Consider the following 27,364-nt stretch of genomic DNA (forward strand, 5'->3'; position numbering starts at 1 on the left):
TCCACGCCGTCCTCCCCACCACCGCCGTCCTTTCCCCGACGAGGACTCACCCCCCTCCACGGAGGCCAGGTCTACCCATTGGTTTCTGTGGGCCTCTGGAGGGGGAAGAAAAATGAGGGGGGGGAAATGGAGGAAAAATAGGGGGGGAGAAGTCCCCGTCGGGAGGCCAGGTCTACTGCCGTGGAAGCCAATGGGTAGACCTGGCCTCTGTGGGGGAAAAAACCCGTCTCCTTCCGGAGGCTAGGTGTACCCAGGTCTACCAATTCTCTTTATTTATCCCTGTTTTTCTCTTTCTCTCTCTCTTTCCCTCTTTCTCTCTTCCTTGCTCTCTTATCTGTTTCACTCTTTCTGTGTGTGTCTCTCTCTCTCTCTTTCTCCCTGCCATTCTGGACACTACCACCCCATCCAGATCTAGGCTGGCGAGTCTGCTGCGAGCTCGCCAGCCAAGGCAGCTGCCCCCACCCCACCACAGTTTTAAAATGAATGCGAGGGACTAGAAATATTAACTTCATAGAGGACACAGGCAAAGCCAATGAATGATATTATTTTTTACTTAATTTTTTACTTAAAATACAAACATTCTTAAAACAATAACAATAAGAATTAAATAAAACAAAATGCTGTAAGAATGTTATTGTTGTACACTTGTTTGTGTTTTAAGTTAAAAAAAACCAATATCATTAATTGATTTTGCCTGTGTCTTCTATAAAGTTTGTATCTCCAGTACCTGGCATTACATTTTATTGTATTTATTTATTTATTTATTTGTTACACATCTTCTGCCCGACCAAGAGTCATTTATGTTACATCCGGCCCTCCTCACAAATGAGTTCGACACCCCTGGTGTAGATGGTAATACATACCATTTTCTGGTGCTTTTCTCACATATACTGTTTTCATCCTGGGTCGTGACTAGAATGTAGAGTATGGTGCAAAGAAAAGAGCCTATTTTTTTGCACAAAATGTACATAATGCACACATTTACATGTAATATGTAAACCTCCCCAAGTTGTGTCGTGTCATGTATCTCTTTTTTTTTTCTTTTCTGTTATTTATGATTTTCTAGACCAAGATGAAAGCACGGACCACTTTCCCATTTGCCCTTTTGGGGGAAATGGGATTTCCTGCTGTTGCTATGATGCCTTGCTGGTGATTGGCAATTTTGAAATCCTGACTCAATTCAGTGAGGAGTGGCAACTTTAGGAAGCAGTCCAGTCTAATGGTCCTGAAACATAGTAGTGTTCCTCTACTGTCTTTGCTTACTGTCCCTAGTTGCTTATATTGGGAGCTGCCCATGTTCTATGCACAAAGCATTCCTCCATTTTGTGTAAGAATCCCAGTGTCATATCAGTATTTGTACACATTTGCTCAGGTTTCCATAACATGTTTCCACTCAAGTTTTAAAAGAACGAAATGGTGTGGGTTATTTATTTATTTTAACAAAGTCAGGAGGTGGCAGAGGAAAACAGGAAGAAGGGAACAGCAGATTTCGGATTTTGTTGTTGTTCCTTTCCATGCATGAGAGAGGTTCTTGACATGCCTAAGGGTGCAGTAGACAGGAGACTCTACATTGATACGGGGTGAGAAATTCATGCAACCCTGTTTATACTGGGCACAAAACACTTCTGCGAGGCAAGTTCCCCGCTCCTTTCAATATGCCGGAGTACTTACAGTCTGCCTAAACGGTTTCATGAAGAACCAAATGGGTTTGGGGTTTTTTGGTCACCTGTTTCTGGCAATAGGGGACAGGGATAAGGCTGCACAAGGCACTGGGGTGAAGAAAGAACTTAAGTCCACATTGGGGAGGGTCTGGAAGCTGGATTCCCAGACCAGTTTTTAGAATGGGTTGCTGCAAATAGCCCACTGACAAGGGTTGTTACGTATGCTGAACCCGGGGTGGTGGTGGTGGTATTTCTGCTTCTGTAGATGGAATGTAGGCAGCATCCTTGCCTTTTACCCAGAGGCTCTTTGCCCATGGCATATAATCATTCTCCCCCTCCTTCCCCCATAGCCTAGTTATGTGGAGCATTTGTTCTAGGAAAGTAGTGTGAGGAATGCCCTCATTATGGTTGAAAGGAGTGGGCTTTTTTTTTTAAGTCCTGCCCACTTTTTCTTTCTTTTTTTTAAATTAAAGCTTAAAATTCAGCAGAAATGTCTACAAACAAAAGAGGAAGCCAAATATGGAGTAATCTAAGGCAAAATCTCCAGGATGTTTCTACTAAAAAGTATATTTTGGAAGGTAAAAAGGTCTGAAAGCTTTCTCTCTCTCTCTCCCCCCCCCCCCCCCGCAACTTTCTCTGGAAGAACAAACAGGAGCAGTTACCACTTCCTCTCAAGTCGTAAACAAAACCAGCCCCACGTCTCCAGGAAAACCTTGCCAAGGGACTTTCCCTTCTGATTGTTTGAGCTTTCAGGCTCTGATTAGTATTTTGTGAGCGGCAGAGGATCAGGCTGTTAGGTTTTGGGAACAAGCTGTAATTCTCACAGTTCATGTAATAGTTCTTCTCTCTACCTCTTTATCCCTGTATTCGTTTTTTAAACTAGAAAGTTTGAACCTTAAGAACATAAGAAAAGCCCTGCTGGATCAGACCAAGGCCCATCAAGTCCAGCAGTCTGTTCAGAAAGTGGCCAACCAGGGGCCTCTAGGAAACCCACAAACAAGACAATTGCAGGAGCATTGTCCTGCCTTTGTTCCACAGCACCTAATATAATAGGCATGCTCCTCTGATACTGGAGAGAATAGGTATGCATCATTTTTCATTTTGGCTAAAAGCCATAGATAGCCCTCTCCTCCATGAACATGTCCACTCCTCTCTTAAAGCCTTTCAAGTTGGCAGCCATTACCACATCCTGGGGCAGGGTGTTCCACAATTTAACTCTGTGAGTTTGTGTGGATGTATTTGCTTCTGGATTTACAGTCACTTTAGCTCATGATCTAAAATAAGACAACCATCTTCACTCACATAATTTGAGTTTGAAGCGTTTGGGCTAAATGATGGAGTATGAATGATAGCTTTCTCTTTCCTATGTATTACATTTTTATCATGTCCTTCCTCCAAGTAGCTTGGGAACACTTAAGTGAGTCTCCCCTCCTCTACTTTATCCTTACAACAACCCTGTGAGATAAATTAAGCTGAGAGTAATTGGCCCCAAATAACCCTGTGAACTTTGTGGCTAATTGGACATTGGTCTTCCCAGTCCCAAACTGGGACACTCTAACCATTATATGTCACTTGCTAGCAGGTCTATCCTCCCTCCATTGTATTTTTGTATAAACCTAGCTGCCATTGTTTTTATCAGTTTCTTTCAAAATATTACCTGGTTGATGCCTTTTCCCTTCCCAGCACAAGACTAAATTTGCACCAAATGAAATTTGGTGCACAGTAAAGTATGAAATCAATATAAGCACAGCTATTGTTGTGATCCTACTGTATGCACAAAATGCATATATAAAAGAATGGATGTGCAATAATGAATCTGGCAAGTTCAAACATGGACCAAAATCTATCAAGTTCAAAAGGGCAGAACTTGCAAGAATTTACTAAAGACAGGGCTGAGGGACTCGTTCTTGCTCTCTGTGCAAATCTGAAGACTACAGATATGACCTGAAGTCTCATATACAGAAACAAGAGTTTATAACATTGGTGGGATATCATCATTGCTTGAGCTTCAGTGCAAAGCATGACTTTGCACTCTGGCTGTAGACCAAGTTGGAGCAGATATCTGTGTCAGTCTAAAAACAGGAGGGCTCACCAGCGTTAAATCAATAAAACCAATTAAAACATCTATCAAGGATAGCAGTAGATCAATGTGACCGCTCCTTACAATGTAGCAGCAACAAACGACAGCACCAGAACAGCAAGTGAACAACAATTCTGCTCCTAAAAGAGTAATTCAGTATAACTGCCTGGAACCCAAAAGTATTGGCTCCTTGTGAATATACCTGGAGAGGGTATTCCATGAGCATCATCACTGCCTGTGTCTCTTATTTCCAGATAGGTACAGAGCTGGTAGGCACTTTTTAAATTTTAATTGGGCTCAGGAGGCATCCTTTGCTGGCAACTGCCTGCCTCACCTGTTTGAGGCCCAGGTATCACTGGTGTGCCATAGAAAGAAATCAAACCTTGCTATACTGTAGGCTTAATTAGATACTTAGATATATAATGCAACTAACTGGGTTCCACAGCTATGTAGTAGTATATTGGTCAAATTTAGCAAGCTCACTGGATCAGGAGTGAACCCTGTACTCACCTTAGGTGCTGCTGGCACTAGCTGAAGTGATTCCACCACCCCCCTCCCTTCTCCTGGCATGGTTTCAGAGGTGACCCAAATGTTCTGCAGGGTGTACAGAACATAGTTGTAGCAGGACTGTCCAATTTCTCATATACATGTGGAGGATTGTATATGTTAAAATCTCCCATGTACAAAACTAGAATGTTAGGCTTTTAGCTCAACAATCTAACATACAAGCTGCAAGTGCAAAAAGGTTTTACCATGGGGCCAGTGAGGAATTCAAATATTTAATCCTTCATATCTGAAAAGGTATAAATCCATAAGATCTGCGCCACATACCCTGCTAATGGTTTGGGTTGGCTCTAAAAGCATGTCACACTTCTTCCAGTTGCATCTGACCTGCCACACTGAGACAAGAGACTTATTGATAGCAACTGCTACCATAGTTTGGTGTTGCCTTGGTGGATTTAAAAAAAAAACCCCTCACAGATTTGATCCATAATCCTTGGATTTTCTGCATAGGAGTCCTCTTCTGCAGTGAATCTACTGTGACAGTCAGTGAGGGTTTCTCAATGTTGCATTAAATTTGAGGGTTTAAAAAAAAAATTCCCTGCAGAGGACATAAATGTTGCAGATGCTGCTGAGATCTCTTTGACCCTGAAAAGATCCTGAACTGAAAGTCAGGCTAGGGAATGTGGGTTTTGTTAACTAGTATGTCACAAGCTGGTTCTGGTTTCTTGTTTTTGTTGCAGCTCAAGCTTTTAGCTCAAGTGGTATTTATGGGAGAGGAGCACGGTTCCTGTCCCATACATATATTGTTAAAAAATGATGTTGGGCAGCGTGTTCCCACATCGTTTTGGAGCCTGGGATTTTTAAAACATGTGCAACATTGTTGTTTCTGTGCTAACATCATGTGCTGGAGATTATGAAATTGCCTAATGATAACAAATAATCACAGGGCAGTGAGTAGGCATTCGTGGCAGTGAGGGAAAGCAAGGGAAATCTATGTCGTCTTAAAAGAGCTCAGCTTGATTTGCAAGATGATGCCCCCTTGTGAACTGTACTTGGTTAACTGAAACAAGGTGGGGCTGGTACAGCTTTGTGCAAAACGAAAACCCCACTTTGTAGGCTATCAGACAGTTGTTGCAAGCTGTTACCAGCCTGCCATACTTTGGATGTTATGTTTGTGGAGATGATAGGGTTCCTAACTAAGGAGGCAGAACTCTCAACTGCATCAGAGGTCTCCTAGCCAGTTTTAGGAGGATCTGACCGTTGATGTTATCTGTCCAGTGTTCATACTACCTTTCTTCTAAAGAGCTCTGCATGTTTTGTTTTGGATTTTTTTGCTACCAAGCCACAGCTGACTTATGGCAATCCCATAGGGCTTTCAAGGCAAGAGATGTTCAGAGGTGGTTTGCCATTGCCTGCTTCTGTCTAGCAACCCTGGACTTCCTTGGTGGTCTCCCATCCAAGTACTAATCAGGACTGACCCTGCTTAGCTTCCAAAATCTAATGAGATCAGGCTAGCCTGGGTTACCCAGGTCAAGGGATTACATTTGTCCTCAGCAGCAAGCAGGGGTAAGCTGAGAGACCATAGTTTGGATCCAACATGGACTGTGCAAAGTCTGTACAAGAATCCCGTCTTTCCAGCTCACTCCCCCACCAAGCAGTCATTTCCAACAGCAGAAAAGTTTATCCCTGGGCCCCCGGACCCATATGGAATAATAGCAGCCCAGGCTGGGAGACTGTAGTGAGGAGGGTGAAGGGGGCAAAACTGTCCTTTGCAAAATTGCACAGCAAAATTGCACCACATTTTGGACCTTAAAAATACTATAGAAAATATTGATTCAGGATATTGCAGCTGTCTTACTGCCGCAATAAAACGTGGCCTGGAGCAGGTGAAGTTATATTTATTGCACCAAGCAGGTGAGGAGTTTTACAATCTTTTCAACCCCAGAAGCTCTTTGTCAAACATGGACATTCACAGTAATATTAATTAAACAAAATGGCCTTGTTATCTAGTGGTGCTGATAGTTGGGTGTCCTGCTCCATGGCAGTGAATGTAGAAAGCAAGTTCTGACACCTGAACCATTGGCTGTTATCTGTAAAGGCTAAGCACGAGCACTGCAGTGGAGGAAAAGGTCAAGGCTCATCTGAGTCTAGCATCACATTTCCCTCAGCAGCTAGCAAGAAACTTCCAGAGGCAAAACGTGAGCTCCAGCGATGAGGCTGAAGTCAGTTTATTAATGTGACCCCAGGTGAGAACTTAGTTCAGTGTAAGTTTTTTGCTTTTCTGCTGAACACCCAGCGGAAGGGCGTGTGTGTTGATGTACAATCTCTATCTCTCACATGTCAACGTAAGCAAAGGCACATGCCAATAGAACGAACCTAGACTGGTATGATGGTGCTAGTGTACTGGCATAACCCTTGCACCATGAGACATTGCAGGTAAACGATTGTTTTGCTTATGTTCTGACTATAAAATGCCACATACATGTATGGCTCTATTGGAATGAGGATAATGCTTGCAATTCCCAAGATCAGCGCAGCCTTGCTTATCTGACAGGGGCTGGATCATGGCCTTACCCTAAGGATTGCTATGATGATCTGATGGTAATGACAGACAGATGTTTTAAAGTGTGCTGGAAGGGTTTCGAACACATTCACTGCATTCTGAGGCATTTGCTTTCAGGGCAGAGAAATGTGTGTCCAAATCACTTGTGCTGTATTTAAATATGTAGTACATTTAAATGTCTGTCTTCACCCTTAATTGCAAGACCTGTGGCAAAACTCATTTGGGGGAAGAACTGTGATTCTAGGAATCAGAGAGAGAGAAGGAGATAAAGGTGTTGGAAGAAAAGCAAAAGCAAACAGTGCTTATGTGGAGCTAATATTTAAATTGTTCACCTGGCCTTCTTGAGGGCAAAGCCTGCTACATGTTTGTTCCCAAGCATCAGATTCTAGTCTACTGTACCTCTTTTTTTACAGAGAGCAACTTAACATTCTTATAGATGTTTTCTGGCAAGCCTGTCTTATCCCGAGGGGTTTAAAAAGAATCTTTTCCTGCTGCAAAATGATTAAATCTGACAAGCTATAAATCCTGTCTTCAATTGAAAGACTGGAAGAAAGAGGAAAACGAAACCCAACAAATGTTTTAAAACAAATTCTGAGGTGAATTTATGGCCAAGTTTAAAAAGCAAGGCTACCTTCAGCTCCTTATCGCCAGTGAAATGTCTTTTCAAAGTAAACAATGAAGAACTCATAAAGCGAGGAGGCAAGTTAGGTGGCTTTCGCAAGGTAGTCAAGGGGGAAGGAGAGTGAGTCCGCCAGTGTCATAATGGTGTGTGTGTGTTTGCTGAGTTGATTTTCATGATCTCCATGAAGTATCTGCATTCACTCTCATAGGTCAGGTTCCTGGGGGAAGCATTAAATATCAAGAAGTGAGAGGCAATTCAGGGCCAGTCCAAGGTAAAAAAAAATATGGTTGTTACACTGAAAGGCGTCTGAGGGACTAGTTAGCAAAGAGCTAGAGCTAATAATACTGGACTGGGGCTGATGGAGCGCCCTGTCAGGCGATACCCCCTGATGAACATTGCTTTGCTGCTGGCCTGCATATTCAGCCAGCTTTGGCAAAATATTTGTCTATGGTGTGTGGTCTTTTTGCCTGTCCACAATAATGTTGGTAGCGTCTTAGTTATGGTAGTAATAGTGTTGGATAAGAGCTAATAGAACTATCAGAACACAACATTTGGTCAATGCAACAGCAAGAAGAAAACCAGAAGGCCACTTACTGGAGTAAGAATTCCCTCAACAAAACCATGAAGGGGGAACAACAACAAACGGGAGTAAAAGCTAACCTTGTCATAATAAATAGGGTTGACAGCTCCGGGTTGGGAAATACCTGGAGATTTTTGGGGCGGAGCCTGAGGAGGGTGGGGTTTGGAGAGGGGAGAGACTTCAGTACCATAGGGTCCAATTGCCAAAGCGGCCATTTTCTCCAGGTGAACTGATCTCTATTGGCTGGAGATCAGTTGTAATAGCAGGAGGTCTCCAGCCATCACCTGGAGGTTTGGAAATCAGTACAGGAGCGAAGCCAATTTAAACAAAGTGCAAAATACTTTATAAGCTACCACATATAGTTCAAGACAATACATGACAAATTATACATCAAAACCCACAAAAAATTCCATATATACAAATTGATGATCTCTGGCTTTTCACCTGATATTTGTCGTCAACAAAGAAGATTTTGTACTCACAATTGAGACAATTATGTTAGACAACTTCTGTACATACATATATATGGAATTTTTTGTTGGTTTTGATGTATAATTTGTCATGTATTGTCTTGAACTATATGTGGTAGCTTATAAAGTATTTTGCAGTTTGTTTAAATTGGCTTCGCTCCTGTACTGATTTCCAAATCCCTTGATACTTGTACAGTGGTGTCTACTTTGTTTTCTCATCACCTGGAGGTTGGCAACCCTAATAATAAGGGCAACAATGTACATTGTGAAAAGTTCTGGCTAATGGCTGTCAGAAGAGATGTTTTTCATATAGAATGGCAGACCTCCAATTCGGCAGCTTTATGGTACATTATGGATGTGCATACACACATGCCTGCATGCACATATACTTATAGAGGCATTTTGGCAGTATTTGTTATCTATCTCTTGTTGTCATGGCTGAAGTTGCAAAGTCACAGTTCTAATACTTCACCTTTGCTTAGTACTTGTATTCAGCTGAATTAATAGCAGTAGGGAAAAACTGTCGTAAAATTAATTCTAATGCAAGATGCCCTGATAACTAAATCATTGGAGGACAAGGACAAAGTGAGATGAGGGAGAAATTGAGCACACATCAAAATGTGTGACCATATTTGATTATCTCATTTTGGACTAGGTTCAAAGGTGCTATCTGCTAAGAAGAACATAAGAAGAGCCCTGCAGGGTTCAGTCCACCTAGTACCAGTATCCTGTTTCCCACAGTGTTTCCCACAGTGGCCAGCTAGTTGTCCTGGAGAGCTAAGGGTATAGAGGTCTTTCCCCTGATGTTGCCTCCTATCAGATTGCTGGTTGACCTTGGTAGCCAGCCAGAACTTGTGCTCAACACAATCCCTGCCTCTTCCCCAAGGGAGAGAGGTAGAGACCTCTCTTGTGATGTCAGCACTGAGCTTCACAGGTGTTCCAAGTGGCTCTGAATGCCAGTGTAGAGGCTGCAATCACAAATTCCTATCCTCTTCCCAGCTGCAAGCTGGGTTAAGGTCAGGGATTTGTCTGTGACTGGCTGTGGGAGCCCTTGTCTGTCTCCAGGCTCCTGAAAGAATAATACAAAATGGGCTATGAGAAGTTGGTAAGTACAAGCACAAGACCCCTGGTAATAAGTTGATCAGGTTCTCAGAAGAGAAAGAAAGGCAGTTGTGGTTATGCGGGCAATTCTCAGATTCTCGAAGTACTCTACCATGACTTTCTGGTAACGAACAGTGGGCATTGCCCCAAATGCCTGTAAGCCAAGCAGCTGACCAGGGCTCAAGGACTGGCAGGTGAAGATACCATGGGATTTCTAGAGTTTGCTTTAAAAATTGGGCACCAAAGTACTCCAGATTTTTCTGAGTAAGTTGTGCAAATATTTCCTTATGTTACACAATGCACGCTGCTTGTCAAGATGAGGAGCATAAGAACATTGCATAGCACTGAAGCTTCAACGCTGACGACTGAAAACTGTAGGCTGGATCCAGTGAAAGGGTTTCTGTCCGTAGACCAGACTTCCTTGTCTCCCTTGTCCCACAGCTTCCCAAAATGTTCTTTAAAATGCTGCTCCGGTGGGGAGGGGGGGGCAGGGGATCCCAGGAACAGCATGGGGGTGAATTGGAAGTCTACAGTGGAAGGGGGTTGGTAAAAATTACCCCTTTCTCGTAGCCGAAATCTGTAGCTGTATCTAACTCACTGTTCATTGCCCCACAAAGCTTCTGTCATTTTACCTGGCTTTATCTATTTGCTGAGGCGTAAAGACTAGAAACTTGCTAGCTTTTTTAAAATCGGAGGTGCTCAAGATGTTGTGTTCTCACGAGAACAGAATCATGAGAGATGGAAATCCCTTTATGAATTTATTAAAAACACCAGACAAAAGATTTAGTCAAATCAAACTACTATTACGTTAAGAAAATGTGGAAGACGGTATTATAAAGAGGGGTAGAGATTGTTAGTTAATAACAAAATGATATGTAAATAATATTATTTTCCCTTTCCCTATCTTTTCCCTTGTATAGCTACCTATTAATGAAATTTTTTTTTAAAAAAAGACGTTGTGTTCTGTGATTGCACACTGCAAATTGTGATATATGCTCGGCTTTGGTAGCAAGCACCTGTGGGGATTCTGTAGATCAAAGTTTGTGAAGCTGGATGTAGTGGTGTTGATGGAAGTGACGGCTGACAGTGAGAAGACAATGATGCCTCCCTCTGAGTACTGGAATTTGTTGGGGGCAAGGAGCAAACTGACTTGCCCAGGTCCAGGAAACACCTGTCTCTAAGAGCAGCCTGTGGTACAAGCCTCCTAGCCCTCCCGTGGAGATATTTGTCCAGCTTGTGGGCCAGTGAACTAGGCTGCAGTTTACTCAATAAGTGCAGAAGCTGAACTCTCCTCCCACCAGTTTTTTCTGAACAGCCCTTGGCAGTTAAGGATATGAACTATCTGGGATTGCATGAGCTGTTTGCCTAGTTAAGCAAACATGACCACAATATTACCTGTCTGTTGACCTGTCAGACTTTGTGTAGCTCTTTAATATCTCCATATGTAATTTCCCCTGCAATCCCTTCTTTCTCCGGTTTGGCTTTCCCCCTCTCAAATGATCCTTTTCTTGGATGGGTCCCAATAATTAAACATTGTCAGAAGTCCCTTGTTTCAAGGAACCCTTTTTGCCAGCCAGAGAGATCTGACTGTTTACTGTCTTTAAAGCTAGTGCAGCGCTCAGTGTGTCTGGAAGAGATGTATGGCCAGGATTGAGGCTATTGAAACTTAATGACAGCCTTCTTGAGAACGTCCCGTGTCTCTGACACAGAGGTACTCAGTCCTGGGGTATCAAGTTAATTCAGGACTCTTCTGAAACATCAACCAAATCCAGCACTTATTCATATTATGCAGTAAATCTCAGGCACATTCTTCCTTTCCAGTTCTCTGCAAGGCATGATTAATTTGCAAAACTCATAACCACAAGTTAAGGTGTAGGTCTCATCTTAGTCATTTAGGTATCTTTTTAAAAGAAGTATTAGGCATATTCTTGGAGGGTAGATCTGTCCCAGGCTATTGGCTATGATAGCTAAATGAACTGTCCTGTTCAGAAGTGGTATACCTCTGAATATAAAATGCTGGGCACAAACAGTGAGGAATAATCACCTTCACTTTGCTCTGTTTGAGGGGCTGATTGGAAACAGGATGCTAGAACAGATGGGTCTTATTCTGATCCTTCATAAGCAGTTCTGGTCACTCTATTCTTGCTGTGATTTGTAGGAGGCAGATGTTCTCCTGTGTATTAGCATATAAATATTATTAATTTAGATATTCCCTCCCCAAGCTTTTCTCTTTGATGGGGACCCAAAGCAGCTTACAGTGTCATTCTCTCTTCCATTTATCCTCACAACCACCACCCTGCAAGGTAGCTACATAGTGTGTGTGACTGGGCCAAGGTCACTCAGCAAGCTTCCATAGCGTAGTGGGTATAGGAACCTGCTCTCAGATCTAACACTCTAACCACTCCACCATATATCTGTCATTGTGTGTCTCCCCCCTTCTTTTTTCTTTAAAAAAACCCCAGATCTGTCATTCCAAGGTGACAGAATTCCAAGGTGACAGCGTGTGCTGTAATGTGCTGTTATTTTCAAGGCAGAAAAGGTTCAGAGGTAGTTTGCCATTGCCTGCCTCTGTGTAGCAACCCTGGACTTCCTTGGTGGTCTCCCAGGGCCGACCCTGCTCAGCTTCTGAGATCTGATAAGATCAGGCTAGCCTGGGCCGTCCAGGCGCTCTTGTTACCTGTTTTGATTTGTGTGTACACCTTAAGGTACAGGAAGATTCTGCCTGCAAATTGACCTCTGGAAGTACCAAACACGTTTTGCTTTCTTTGTAGAGAGGGAAAGTTTTATGTGAGTTTGTGTGTTTTAAGAAGAGGGAAGGTTACTTGAATGCTTTACCTCTTCACTTGTAACTCTTCAAGAGGGCAATCTCCTAATGGTTTGTGAAAGCTTTAGTTCTGCATGCTTGAAATCTACTATATTGACCCCCTGAAAGCTGGAAGATGCTATACAACTGAAGTTGCCATCGAATTGCTTGCAGTGTAGAATGTATTGACAAGCTTGAGGCCCCCTTCCAGTTTTTAAAATTTATAATTTAGATAAATTCAAGAGCATAAAGAACCGTGCAGACTTCCAACTCTGCTGAGATATGAGGCATAAAAAAAGTATATGATCCCCAAGCTTGCCTTCCCTATTGGGAGAGGCTGCTCCTGATCTTTGTGTCAGAGTCTGATCAAAAGGTGACATTTAGGCATGCTCTCTGACTTGGGTAGAAGATCTAGAGGCAAATTATTTCATAGAGTTGTAGGGGCTGGTTTAATTGATTCTTGTGAATGAACCAATGATCTCACATGTGGTTGGCTAGACTAGCTCTGCATTCTGGTGACATGAATAAATCCGGCAAAAACCTGATTAAATTCCTTCTCTTGTGCAGTATGTCGAGAATGAAGACAAGGGCCGTTGACACATGGCCGTTTTGTCCCCTGTTTCCACAGCAAATATAGCAAATGTCCCCTGTAAGCACGCATGGTTGTTGCCCAACCACATGTTCAACCCGTCCATTTCTGGGCCATAAGCAGGTTTTCCCAATCCTGCTTTGTCCTGATTTAGATAGGTTATTGTGCTGCAGGCGCGGGTGTTTGCTGGTGCGTTTCTGAATGCCCCGCATCATCAGCAGCAGCTCCTTTCTGCCCCCCTGGACCCATGCCTCTCCCCCCCACTCTCATCAGATCTCAGAAGCTAAGCAGGGTCGGCCCTCATCAGTATTTGGAGGGAAACCACCAAGGAACACCAGGGTTGTGACGCGGAGCCAGGCAATGGCAAACCACCTCTGAATGTCTCTTGCCTTGAAAACCCCACAGGGTCACCATAATCAGCTATGATGTAAGCAAAAAAAAGAAAAAAAATCTTCCAGATGTTGGCAGTGTTTCCACATAGGTTTGTGGATTTTTTTTTTTGAGGACTGATTCTGCTGTTATAGGCAGTAGTGTGTTTGCTCTCCTGTTTGCTCATCCATAGGCAAAAAATAGGGATCTAGGTAAAATAAGAATCTAGAAGAAACATGGTATGAATCACACTTAATAATGGTATTGCATAGGTGTAGGGAGAGCTGGTGTGGTTTATTGACTGAAATTAAGGAAATGATACAAGAGAATCAGAGGGAACAGGATGTCTCCTTTTATCTCCACCATTTAAATGTGCACAGTCAAAGGTGGCTAATTTAGGGCTAGTGTCTCATGGCTTGAAAGGTATGACATGGCTATGAGCTACTTTAAGGCCTTGGCCCTACCATTGACTTTCTAAGATGGAGGTTTAATGGGGCTGTCTAAAAATCCATTGGATTCGTAAGGACGTTCTTCTCTTACCCCCGTTTTGTAAAAGAGGATCTGAAGTTGAGGAATAGTGACTGGCTTAATGCCTTTTGGGAGAGTTCATGGGTGGGCTGGGGTTTTTGAATCCAAGTCTATATGTTTTGATTTGACCCAAATCAAAACATGTATAGGAAACTTCCCCTGTGTTGCTTGCTGCTTATACCTATTTCTTAGCGACAACTTGTTTCTTAAGAGCTTTTTTCTTGCTAGACTAAATGCTAGATACATGAACCTACCATATTCGGAAAGGACCTGCCCGTGTTCTTCTGGTTCTGTTGATGCTCTAGCACAGAGGTTCCTAAACGTTTTTAGTCAAGGAGCACTTTTCAGAAGAGAAATTCGTCATGGAGCACTAATTTTCGCCTAGCACCTATATACTAAACAGAACGACGGTAGTATTTTTCTTTCCAATCTCTTCATGGAGCACTAAGAGATGTTTTGCAGAGCACCAAGTGCTTCATGGAGCACAGTTTGGGAACCTCTGTTCTAGCATGCATGCTCTTGGAATGTCATTTTTATGAGGATCTAAGATCAAGTATAGGAAACTGTTGCAGTGTTCCATGTGTCTGAGGCAGCTGTTCTGATAATCAAAAAGCCAGGTTCTGTTCTGAACAACAATACCCTGCAGTCATCGTGGGTGAAATGTGTGTGTGGCAGTGCCTGTGAGGCCTGCCATGATCAAAGAAGAAAGATGGGAGGGGAGAAGTTGGACATACCTTCTAGAAGCAAGCCTGTTCTGGTGTGAACCAATTTAGTCAATGACATATACAGAACTCTAGAGGCCTCGGTGCACTTTCACCTCTCCCAGCTCTGTTGTGTGATAGCAGCAGAGAAGTGCAAGAGTCTCTCCACCCAGTAGTGGCAACCTTATATTATAGTATGTCTTATTGCTGTTAACTGCAGTATCCTTGTTTCTGACTATCGTCACTTTTACTTTGGTAGGAATATTGTGAGTAACGTTTGCTGCTGGAGGGTGTCCCTTAATGAAATTTAATTGATTATACTGCACCATGGTGTTATTGAAAGCAGGTTTTGCATCATGGATGCTTCCACTTCGTCACTATCACTATAGCTCAACATGTGCCAGCACTGTTCTGAGTACTTTGTTGTGTGAACAAGTGCATGTTTGCACACACGCTCTTTCTCGCTTCCTTAGTAAGGAAGAGGCCTTTAGAAAAAGATGCCCTTGAACTTTTAGCCTATGCTCTAACTGTATATGTGAGGATTCAGAAAGACGGAACCTTTTCTTCATCCTTGACTTTGCAGCCCCCAAAGATAACAACCTGGTGAGTTGGTGCGTTGCTTTCTGGACACAGGGTAATAGCGCTTTGTTCATAGAGCTCCTGTTCCTGGCAAGATTAATGCTTAGAGTAAATGAGAATGACAGGCTTCAAACTGCTGGGGGAGGACAAAAACCCTGCTCTGTACAGTACATCCCTTCAACAAATACTCCTGCCTCCTGTATCCCTAGCAGCTAGGCTTTCAGTGGCTTCTGGCTGGCTGCCAAGGGGCACAAATGGAAGCGACGCTATCGGTAGGAAAGATCTAGTTGCCTCATTTTGAGGTGGGTGGGGCACTAAGCAGCTCACCCCTCTGCTCTTAGCACCATAACATGAACTCTTCTCAGGCACCAAGGTGAAAACTCCAGGCTGCTAAGCATTAGGTCCCTTTTTGTCTTTCCTTCCTGTGGCTCATGTTACCTACTGTGCCTGCTGAAAGGGTCTCTTTCAGGGAGGCTTCATCAACACTGCAGAGGCCGAAGAAAAGGAAATGAGAGGAGTTGTGCTTCGCACCCTGAAAACGAATGTGTACTAAGGTTATGTGAAACTCCAACGTCCCCTGCTTTTTGCTACGAGCAGTGTCACAAAAGGATACTTCTAAAACCACAGGAAAGTTGTTCTCTTAATGCTAAATGCTCACATTCCAAATAACAAATAACTCTGATAAAGGAGTTAAAAACCATTACAAATTTGCAGCTATCCTTCATAATAAGGTGATACCCATTGATATTGGAGCAGGAGCTTGGAAATGTGGCTGATGTGGAAGTAATTCAGCTCATACATTTTGCACAACATACTACAGGTCACAATGAATGTTTAGGAATTTAGTATTATTGCTATGGTTAAGCTCAAGACCTTTGGTCAAAGGAACTGGTAAATAAATGGAAATGGTTTAGGAATTTATTGCACATTACTCTTCACTTCTTCAATCAAAGATTTAAGATAGCTCTGAGAAGTTAGGCACTGAGTCATTCACTTCACTTTTCTTGAGTCATGGAGTTCTTCCTACTTATTAATACGGGGACTTCCAAATGCCTGCCTGGTTTCCTAACCTGTGAACCTTTCTCTCTTCATCAGTGATTAACAATGCTGAATACATGACAAGCAAATGCCTGGACTTATATTAATTTTAAACTTGCACAGGTATTGACCCTCTGAGATCAGTTGCATTATGTGAATTCAAACACCAGAAATGGCCATTTTGAAGTGCTCATAGATGGCAAAGTCGAATGGTATATTGGCAAGGATCTGTTGCATCATGCAATTTATTTATAGACCTCTTTTCTATGTAGCTCTTAATTATATGGGCACAAGAATAAAGCTACAACGTTGACTTTGCTGCAAAATGTTTCTTCACTGTATGCTGTTTTAGATAAAGCTACAGAACAGCAGTCCTGACCTGGATGGCCTAGGCTAGTCTGATCTTGTCAGATCTTGGAAGCTAAGTAGGGCCAGCCCTGGTTAGTACTTGGATGGGAGACCACCAAGGAAGTCCAGGGTTGGTATGCAGAAGCACAATGGCAAACTGCCTCTGAAAGTCTCTTGCCTTGAAAACTCCACAGGGTCACCATAAATTGGCTCTGACTTTATGGCACTTTCTACCACCATCACAGGCTAGCAATCCTCAATCTGCCTTTTGTTGTTCCACTGGCTGTTAATGTGGGCCTAGGCATGTGCTCCTGTAGAATACCAGCCCTTGTATCTCTGGAAACAATCACTGCTGGTGGCTTGTTTTTCTGCTTCTGAAATTTCCTTGCAGAGTTATCATGGCTAATTCTCCATGGATGTGTCTAACGCTCATTAGATTTAACCCCCTGCCATGAGAGGTCAATTATCATACCCCCCATCCTTCTTTTCCTGTAAAAGCAGCTGTGGTATAAGGTAGGTGGGATTTCCACTGAGGCAGTGGTGTCAGCCGGGGAGATAGCATTTTCCCCAGCACTATTTATTTGCATCCTACTTTTCCCTCTGAAGGGACCCAAAATAACTTACAACATGGGGGGAAACCTGTATACTTAAACCAAAAAACAAGAAAATGGTCAACTACATGGGCCAGTCCTGGCCTCATTTAGTACCTCATCCAAAGGCGTAGGCTACAAGGCACAGGCTAAAAGCCATGACTGTACTTAAAAAATATTAAAAACCTAGACACGTCTGGTTGCCCATCTTTCATGTCTCATATCTTTTAGCTGCGAACTAGTAGTCATCCTTGCATCTTGTGATAAATTTTATAAGTTGTTCATATGTTGTACAAAATGGTAACCCCTTGTTGTTTATCCTGAACCTATCCCATCACTTTTATTGTATGTTTCTGAGTTCTGGCATTATTGCAATGTGTATGGAATACTTTACTCTTCCAATGGGGTTTCATAATTTTATAATACGTTTTGACCTTGGTTAATTTTAATTTCCCCTAAAGTCAGTATCCCCAAACACAGATGATCTCCTCCTTTGATTATTTTAATTGCCCTATCCTGAATATTTTACCTCTGTTATCTCTTTGAGGTGGGCCAACTAGAACTATACACAATATTCGAAATGTGAGCTTATGATAGCTTCTGGGCTGCTGTTGGAGTGGTTCTTTGTCCCAATTTGCTTCACTTCGAATTGAACATAAAGTGCCATCATAAACACCCTTCTAAATCCATTGAAGTCAATGGGGTTTGAAGGGTGGAACTCGGCTTTGAATCGTCTATTTTGTAGTCTGTTCACCCAGTTTGGAAATTTATTGGGGCACTTTAATCTGGTTTGGATTTCACTCTTCTAAAGATTTGTCCTCTGTAAACTTCATCACCATATAATCCATGGACTTTTAATTGCAGTGATCCCAATAACAGGTTACTGGAAGATCCCAGGTCAATTTTATTCCTATTTCCATTTCCTGTTTTCACCAGTTAAGGTAAAGGTCCCCTGTGAAAGCACCGGGTCATTCCTGACCCATGGGGTGACGTCACATCCCGACGTTTACTAGGCAGACTTTGTTTACGGGGTGGTTTGGCAGTTCTTTCCCTAGTCATCTTTCCTTTACCCCCAGCAAGTTGGGTACTCATTTTACCGACCTCAGAAGGATGGAAGACTGAGTCATCCTCGAGCAGGCTACCTGAAACCAACTTCAGTTGGGATCGAACTCAGGTCGTGAGCAAAGCTTGGACTGCAGTACTGCAGCTTACCACTCTGCGCCACGGGGCTCCTGTTTTCACCAGTTACCAGTCTATAATATAAGAAATCAGATCCTTCCATGACTGCAATTTTTCTCCAGAATCTTTGGTGAGAGGCTTTGGCACAAAATGACCTCTGGGTTTCCCCATCTCTACTTAACATCATCAGAGAATCCCCCTTGCAAAAGCTATACTGGTTCTTCCACAGCAAGGCTTGTTCCTCTACCAGTTTTAGGCTTAATAATGTTTTCCACATAACTTGATGATTCATGTTAGTTTAGAAGAAGAAGAAGAGTTGGTTTTTATATGCCGACTTTCTCTGCCACTTAAGGAAGAATCAGACAGGCTTACAGTCACCTTCCCTTCCCCTCCCCACAATAGACATCCTGTGAGGTTGGTGGGGCTGAGAGAGCTCTGAGAGAGCTGTGACTAGCCCAAGGTCACCCATTTGGCTTCATGTGTAGGAGTGGGGAAACCAACCCTAATTTATAGTGATTTTTTTTAAAAAAAATCTGGCTCCCTGAAGATATTTTTGATCTATGATTGTAATCTTACATTGCTATGCATCTGTGGTTCCTGTCTGTTATGTGGAGACATAACTTCTTTTTGGGAGCATTTCAGGACATTAAAGAACCTCGGTGAATTGAGGCTACTTCACCTTTAGTTGTTGGTCAGTGAGGGGCTGGATTAGTCTGCTCTGCAACATTTCCTTCCCCTCCCTAATGTGTGAAGTGCTGATTAAATAGGTTTCTAGAATATAAATCCAGGATTAGTACAAGTCTTTCTCATTCTGAAAGTGAAATCCTGCTAATTATATTTATGTAACCAGTTCATCAGGTTTTATGTAACTGACAATATATATGTATTTATACTTGTAATAGGCAACATACTTCAACTGTATCTGTGCAATTGTATGATTTAAAAAAATTGTTCCAACATAACTCAATCTGCTATTTAGTCAGGCAAGAAATCATGATTTTATAATGATTTTCTGAAAGAAGTTTCAGTTTTTGAATGCTTGAAATTCACATTCTGGTTTCTTATTAGAAATCCTTTTGTATTCAGAAATGGGCTGGGGGAAGGAGGGCAAAACTCTAGGGGCCCAAGTGTATCGCATTCTCTAAATTCTCTAAAGCGAGTGTCTAGCTGATATATGTTTCGAGATATGCCTTTCCCCTTATGTCTCCACAATGGAATGGCCTAAAGACTTACTCTTTTTCTTATAATGAAAGCTGGGAATTCAGTGAAACTGGTAAACATTTGTTATAACATCTCTAAAATGATATTCTAGTGCCAATTAAAAAAAATAGTCTCCTGTGGTGGGGGAAGGAAATGGCAGCTGTGGGGATGATCACAGGGAAACTGGCTGCCCTGTGGGTGGGGAAAATCCAAATTTTTCCCACCCTCACAGCAGCCGTCTGGGTTTCACTCTGATCTTTTCCAAACCTTTGGAGCAAAGCAGGTTTGGGAAAGATCAGAGACAAGCCTATCCTGAGATGCTGCTAAGCCCATCAAGCAAGCCAGCACTGGAGCAAGGCAAGATTCCCCCGCCCCCTTATTTTCAAAACTGGTCTCGTTCCTTCTCATCCTTACCCTGGCTGGAAAGTTAAAACATACTCACAGCAAAACTCTGTTAATATTATGAAGAGTCAAGGTAATATTTCTAAACAGTCTATCAAAGTAGCAAAAGAGTGTTTTTTCTCTCTACCCTTTATATGTATGGTGATCTGTATTAGTGGTAATAAAGGTGGAATATTGAATGCCTTTCTGGATTAAACAACACAAGCAAACAATACTGTAGCTTAAATATGTGAGTATAATTTGTGTTTCTGGTTTTTAATAAATAAATCTTGTTGCAGACGTAGTTAAAGCATATATGAAATCTGAGATTAATAGTTAGAACTACTCCTCCCGCCACAATAACTGCAAGTGATTTAATTACATTTTAAACTGTGTTCAAGCAATCGGTTTTATTATTATTGTATTGGTGGGACATCTGATAGTTGGCCTTCTGTAGATACAACTTTGCTACTGTAGGCATTAAGTTTCATGTGCTGACAAACAATCTTTTAAAAAGATATGTCAGTAAAATCAATCCCAGTGCTTTAGCAGTGCTTCTCATTCAGCACCACTGTATAAGCAGCACCCTATTTGGGCCCCGAGATACCGTATTTTTCACTCCATAGGATGCACCTTTCCATAAGACGCACCTAGTTTTTAGAGGAGGAAAACAAGAAAAAAATCTTGTTTTCCTCCTCTAAAAACTTGTCTTAAGGAGTGAATGCCGTCTGGGCACGTGCGCGTCGGGACGGCGCCGCCCCGATGGCCAGCTGGGAGGCGGGCTGGGCCACACAGAGCGAGCTGGCGCACACGCCCAGCCGCCCGCTTCCCAGCTGGCCGTTATGGCGGGGAACGCCGGCTCGCACCACCCCTACGCGCACGCGCCCAGCTGGCTCTGTGCGCCCCACCCGCCTCCCAGCTGGCGGGGCGCAGAGAGCTGGCTGGGCGCGTGCGCATCTGGATGGGGCGAGCCGGCGTTCCCCGCCCCAACGGCCTGCTGGGAGGCGGGCGGGGCGCACAGAGCCAGCTGGGCGTGTACGCGTCAAAACAGCGCAAGTCGGTGTTCCCCGCCCCGATGGCCAGCTGGGAGGCAAGCGGGGCCGCACAGAGCCGGCTGGGTGCGTGCGCCGGCTCGCTCTGTGCGGCCCGCCCACCTCTCAGCTGGCCGTCGGGACAGGGAACGCTGGCTCGCGCCGTCCCGACGTGCACGCGCCCAGCCGGCATCCATAAGACGCACGGACATTTCCCCTCACTTTTGAGGAGGAAAAAAGTGTGTCTTATGGAGCGAAAAATACGGTAGGTCTTTTATGCATGGGAGTTTTACCTGGGGTTCGATGCTCGCTCGACCCACACTTTTCTGTGGTGGATCCAAAAAATGCTATGCACCAGCAAAATCATCAGCTCAAATCCGGAAGCGTCTGAGTCCCCACCCCTCGAAAACGCTGCTTTGTAATTGGCTGTAGTGCTTACTGTGAGAAAAACGTCACACACACCCCAGCTCCCTGACTCATGCTTTGGATTATGCATGGAGGTGAGGACGATTTGACATGGGATGATCTCAGGGGAGACAGAAGAACTGGGTTTTAACAGCATCGGGAAGACCTGGACTTTCCGAGGGCTAGGTGCGAGGTCATCTCTGAGGGACGGAATACTCATGCATAACTCCATGAGTCAAAGTACCCATGCATAAAGGACCATAATGGTACAAGAGTAAACTGAGATAGATCTCTTACTGATTTACTTAGGATTATTGTGACATGACGTTTTTGTGAACTAGAGCCCACTTTATCAGATGGAAGACAAGAATCCTGTGTTGGTAGGCAAATATGTGCATGGGTTACAAATTACAAAACTAGGCACATGACTATAGAGAAGAAATATTAAGAGGCACAGGCTGTGCAAAGTGAGAAGATGATATAGTGGGAATTAACGGACTGATGCAAAGAAAACAGAGATGTTTCTAGAATCCATAATAGAAGAGGGCATTTACGGCAGAATCAGCTTGGCTGGAGAGATGTGAGGAAAGCTGCCCCTGCTTCTTTTACATCATTAGGCGGGAGATAAGCTATATAAGTATAGAAGCAATGTGAGGAAAATGAAGAGTTAGAGTTATTTTCTGCCTCACGACAGTGAACTTGATAGGCAGTAGGTTTATGACAGCCAAAAACAAGTCCTACATCACATGCTGCACAATTCATTTATAGGAAAAACTACTATAAGAGGTGAAATCCACTGGTTCAGAAGACTTCAAAAGGGCATTCGACAGATTCATTCAGGTGGACAGCTCCCTCAGCACCCATTAGCTATGATGGCTAAACAGAACATCCATGTTCAGAGCATTAACCATGTTCAGAGGCATCATCCATGTTCAGGGCAACTGTGAGTGTGTGGCTGCAGTTTTTATTCCCTGCTGGTGGGATTCCCAGGAGTATCTGTCTGGCCAGTGTGGGGAATAGGATGCTGGACCAGGTAGACCTTTGGTTTGATTCAGCTAGCTTCTTATTTTATTCTTATGACACCTAGAACACATGTAGTTACCTTATCTTTATTTTTACGGAGGGATTTAAAATATAATTCAGTGATTCCACTGCTTCCTCTGCATCTTTAAATATGCTACTGAATTATTCAAGAAAGCTGAGGTCAGGGGTTTGCTGGACCTGAGGAAATTATGATGAGTATGCTAGTTCTTTGGTCCTTTTGCTTATCTTCCATGAAGGTTAGTGTGTTCTTGCATGACTTGTGTGGGCGAAATTACTCTGTTGGGCTGGCTACTTGGAGATTCTTGAAAAAGAGACACTGGTGGTGAGAGCTTCAGGTAGTGTATTAGGGAACTGCCAGAGACACTGAGTAATGCAATTATCTCTGTCTCCGGAATTCCTGCTGCTGTCATATTACAAATACTGAGTGAAAATAGTAGCTTGCCTCTTAGGAAGCTGGCTGAACTCCTGTTTCCAATGTTTTGTTTCACCGGTATTTCAGTATTTCCCCTGTTGCTTCTTTAGTAAAATTCACCCCTAAAGCTGCCTTCCTTATCACATAAGAGCTGTTTCAGGAATAAATGGTGAACGTAGATGATTGGTTACTAAATGATAGTTTAACCAGTGGTATGCATGTAGCCATTTAGTATGCCCGTCATCTACAGAATCCTGCTAAGTGGTGGTAAGCATTTTACTGCTTTCCTGCTTCCCTAGGAGGTGATGACAGTGTGGTAAAGTTATCTTCATCAGGATGAGGAATCACTAAAGTGTTCCATACCTTTGAAACCATCATTATTTGTTCAGGTAATATGGGAATCGTGAACCATCTTCTGAAGACCTGTGTAGACAAACACAAAATTCATACAAGTGTCTGAATGGAGAAGAAGAGATGTTGTCTTCTGGTCTGCTTCTTAACATGTTTGACATTCACATAGAGGCCTTGCCTGTGGTTGTCTGTCGGTCCCAAATACAGGATCTGTAACAATTATTTTTCAGAGGTGTGGAACACATTCGTGTATTTGGTTATATACCTGGAGGCCTGTGTACTGATAGGATTTCCGCTGTATAGACGGAGGTCTTGATGAGAAGCAGGATCAGCAGGTCCTTCCTAATGTACTGATTATGATAAAAAGCCTATACCAGTTGAGAACAGTGAAATGGAATAACTATAAGAAGGAATTGATAGAGTAAAGAGAGTAAGAACCCTGTGGCACCATTTTAGAACGTACCACCGTTAGTAGTTTGAGCAAGCTTGTACGTAGCATTTCCCAGGCTTGGAGCCTGCCGTAGTCCTTTCCTGTTGACCTGAGTGTCCACCCTTCTTTTGAAAAGAAGAATAAAGAATTCTAAACAACTTGCCTGTGTCTCTGACACGAGTGCAAATGTTATTGCCTGCATCAGTAGGTATCACTTTTCTGGTGGCTGAAGGAAAGAAGAGTAACACTTTTGATCTTTCATATCACAGTTGCGAGTCAAGAGATACGACTCCCATGAGAAGGAAGGCCTTATCTCCTTTAATATTTTGGCATAGCTCCATTTCATCCTTGCTTTCCTGCTGTATAGTCTCTGCAAGATCATCTCCTCGGCCTGCGTGTGCGGGTGTGTGTTTGGGCCGGGCCCACCACCAAAGGCCGAGTGGGGCTTTGATCTATTGTAGGTGATTAAACTCCTATCATCCAGACTGACAGCTTAATATCCCTGAGTGAGGCAGCACTAAATTAGTTATGTCTGTCTTGCCAAAGCTGCTGCAAGTAGAAATGCCTTCTGACAGTTATTGGCACTTGGTACCCTTCCCCTTGTTTTAATATATGCTGAAGGTTACTGCTCTCTTAGATTCCAGGGCATCTTTCCTCATGATTTTTTTTTTAAAAAAACCCTGATCTTACACTGCTGGAGTTACACACGTATACTCACTCTGCCTCTTTTTGTCTTTCTTGAATAGAAACAGCTGCCTTGGGTCCCTCTCCCAAGAACTGGCTGTAAAAAGTTGCAGTCTGCCTCAGCCTTGCGAGTCCATCTTCATGTGATCAGTTTCTTCTGTGGTGATTAATACAGACAGAGATTTTTCCATTTAATTTCAGCGGAATGATTCGTGTTTGTTGCTAAAATTACAGCATTTTTTTTGTGGCTAGAAACTTTAGCTTTCATTGGAATTGTGTGAGATGAAAACTGTTGGATAGGAGGACTTCAGGTGTATCGTGGCAGGCAAATCTGAAACCACCTGTCCTGTGAAACTACCCTAGTGTTTGAGATCCAGTGTGGTGAACTGGTTAGGGCAGGGGGTCTCCAGTGTGGTGGCTGTGGTTGCCACAAGTTTGAATCCAGGTCTCCCACACCCAGTTTGACATTCTAGTCACTGTACCCCACTGGCTCTCCTGCCATAGATCTTAAGCTTTGAAGTATGATTTGTCTCCTCCTCGCCGCCTTCAAGCTAGCTAAGCTGTTACTTTGGTATAATGAACCATGTTAAATGATGATATATGCTGTTGTGCCACCACCTAGATTGGGAGAAAATAAATCCAAAGGTTTGGGTTATTTGGATAAGCCCTTTTAAAATAACTTTTTTCTTATACATATCTGGATGCTCTGTTAAGTTAAAAAAAAAAACCAGAACATAGTTTTCTGGAAGTATTGGCAGGTAGGATGTCACCCTGTTGGAATAGTTTTGCTACTAAATGTGATGAAATGAAGATTTCCGTTATTGTGAAATCAAAAGAATAGTCTAGCTTCCAGCTCATTTTCTCTAGCCGGGGGGGGGGGGGGATATATATAGAGAGAGAGGGAGAGGAAGGGAGGGACCAGGAGCTTGGGGAACATAACTTCATAATTGCCACTTTTTAAAAGGAAGGATTTTTGCATTAAAAGCATGTGGCATCTTGTCAAATATGAAAACACAGTCTGGGCTAGGGTTTCCCATCCAGCGATGGCAATCCTCAGGAGACGTGAGGTGGGGTAAAATCCTGTTGAATTTGGGGTGAATCCTAGAGCATCACCTCAATGTAATAACATCACTTCCACATTCTTGCCAGAAGTGACATCACAGCTTCAATGTGATGCTGATTCCCCACCCCGACCCCCCAGTTTTGGTCCTGTTGTTCCACCAAGTAGCAGTGGGGCCTGGGGCAGGAGACCTGGCCACCCTAGTCTGAGTTAGAGTTGCCACGTCCCTCTTTGCCACCGGCAGGAGGTTTTTGTGGTGGAGCCTAAGGAGGGTGAGGTTTGGGGAGCGGAGGGACTTCAATGCCATAGAGTCCAATTGCCAAAGCGGCCATTTTCTCCAGGTGAACTCATCTCTGTTGGCTGGAGATCAGTTGTAATAGCAGATCTCCAGCTAGTACCTGGAAGTTGGCAACCCTAGTCTGAGTCTTTATTTGTGAAGATATGTAGAATGGTCACAGATTAGCTAATGGGTTGACTTCTGTGGCCTTTTAGAAAAGATCATTCCACTTTCCTTATGCGGAAGTTCACCTACTATAAATCTATAGAAATATGCCTAAAATGTTGAAATGCATGACAGTTTGCTGATTCCACTTATGGTGGGTCAACCTATTCGGCAGAATCTCTAGCTTCATGTTTTGTGAGTAGCCTGGTATAAATAATAATCTCTGACTTTTTATCCTCTTAGTAGATTGAGAGAACCTAATAACAGAAGAAACGGCTTTCAGGATCAAAACAAGATCCTTCCAGTCCAACACTGTAATCCAACTATGGCAAAGGCCCATAAATCAGTGCTAGAGCAGGTGATAGGCAGGCAGGAGGTCCCAGGTTCACTCCCAACACACATGGGAAAGACTTTTCTTTGGCTGGCAGTAGATGTTGAAGACCTCAGACAAGAGTATACAATGCTGAGCTGTTTGAAATGATGGTCCAAATCAGCATATTCTTATTCTAAGAACTGCAGGATGAGATGCATTATGCTTCTGAATATGGAGATTCCATTTAGCAACCATGATTGCTAATTTAATATGTCTGCACTTGATACTAATGGGAAGGGTACTTATGAGATGTGTTCTGCTAAGATGTACTTGTAGCAAATCACATTATAATAGTTTGGGATAAGCATAGTAGAAAAGAGGTATAAAATATTTTAAATAAAATAAATTTGGAAGTGTAGGGTCTCAGTTCATTTTAAGGTGGATGTCACAATTCTTTGGGTGTTTTCTGATCATGTATAAGTTTTGGACTTGATTTAAAATCCCTTTTGCAAACTAGTTACCTTTAGGAAGTCTTATGATATGCATCCTTGCAGTGTGTTCTGAAATTCAGTGAGATTGGACGAGAATGAATTTTGGACAATAATAATTTCAAATGGATTCATACTGTTTGGATAGTAATGTTGGCATTTTTTCTAGCATAGCCTTAAAACGCTGAAGGATAGCCCACCTCCCATTTTATTTCGCATTAGTGGTAGGGTTACCAACCTTCAGGTACTAGCTGGAGATCTCCTGCTATTACAACTGATCTCCAGCCAATAAAGATCATTTCCCCTGGAGAAAATGGCCACTTAGGCAATTGGACTCTATGGCACTGAAGCCCCTCCCCTCCACAAACCCCGCCTTCCTCAGGCCAGAGTGGATAAAAATCAATGATTTTTTTTAAATCAAAAAATTGACTTTTTTAATTTAAATCAGATTTTTTTGATTTAATTTTTTTAAATTTAAATTGGATTTTTTTAAATAAAATGCTTTTGGAGGAAAAATCTGTCTAAAGATAGTTTTCTGTTTAAGATACATTATAGTCCAAAGGCTATTCATCAGGAAATAAGGATTAGTTTTTAATTATGTAGCATGAGTCTTTATATTTATGCAATGTTTAAATTTTTTGGTAAATGAATTCCATTAATCCATTCACAATGTCATGCTCTTCCAGAGGTCTCTGTAAAATTATTTTGGGCAGTTTTTCTAATGAAAAGATATTATCACAGATGCTTGTTTTTGCAGTTCTCAAAATATGAATTTGTGTCTGCAGAGATAACATGACTCTTCTTCACAGCAAAAATGT

This window comes from Euleptes europaea, chromosome 1 (assembly GCF_029931775.1).
Source record: "Euleptes europaea isolate rEulEur1 chromosome 1, rEulEur1.hap1, whole genome shotgun sequence".
Classification (NCBI taxonomy): Eukaryota; Metazoa; Chordata; class Lepidosauria; order Squamata; family Sphaerodactylidae; genus Euleptes; species Euleptes europaea.